At 78.4% G+C, this 269-nt stretch overlaps 1 protein-coding gene across 1 annotated transcript in view; it reads right to left on the bottom strand.

Annotated features, from left to right (window-relative positions):
• TERF2IP (telomeric repeat binding factor 2, interacting protein) overlaps nucleotides 1–269 on the bottom strand; it is a 60,815-nt gene that overhangs the window by 1,417 nt on the left and 59,129 nt on the right. The window lies entirely within an intron of this gene.

The following is a 269-nucleotide window of genomic DNA, read 5'->3' as shown; positions in this document are numbered from 1 at the left end:
TGGCGGGCGGGCAGGCGGAGCCGGGCCGAGCCGGGGAGGCGAGGCGAGTGTCTCCGCCAGGCGATCCGTCGGAGCGCGCCATGTTGGGCCCCGCCGCTGCGCGGCTCCGCGGCTGGGCCTGGAGGGCCGCGCCCGCGCTCCGATGGCGCCGGGCACTTCATGACCGAAGCAGGTCGGTGCTATGCGGCCTGGCTGGGCCCGCCTCTTTCCTCATGAAGTCCCGGCCGGCGGGGTCGGGAGCCGCGGGAGGAGGCGCGGCGCCCGTGGGC

Source organism: Haliaeetus leucocephalus, unplaced genomic scaffold, assembly GCF_000737465.1.
Source record: "Haliaeetus leucocephalus isolate CR32 unplaced genomic scaffold, Haliaeetus_leucocephalus-4.0 Scaffold668, whole genome shotgun sequence".
Taxonomy (NCBI): Eukaryota; Metazoa; Chordata; class Aves; order Accipitriformes; family Accipitridae; genus Haliaeetus; species Haliaeetus leucocephalus.
This window is presented reverse-complemented; position numbering and strand designations above follow the sequence as displayed.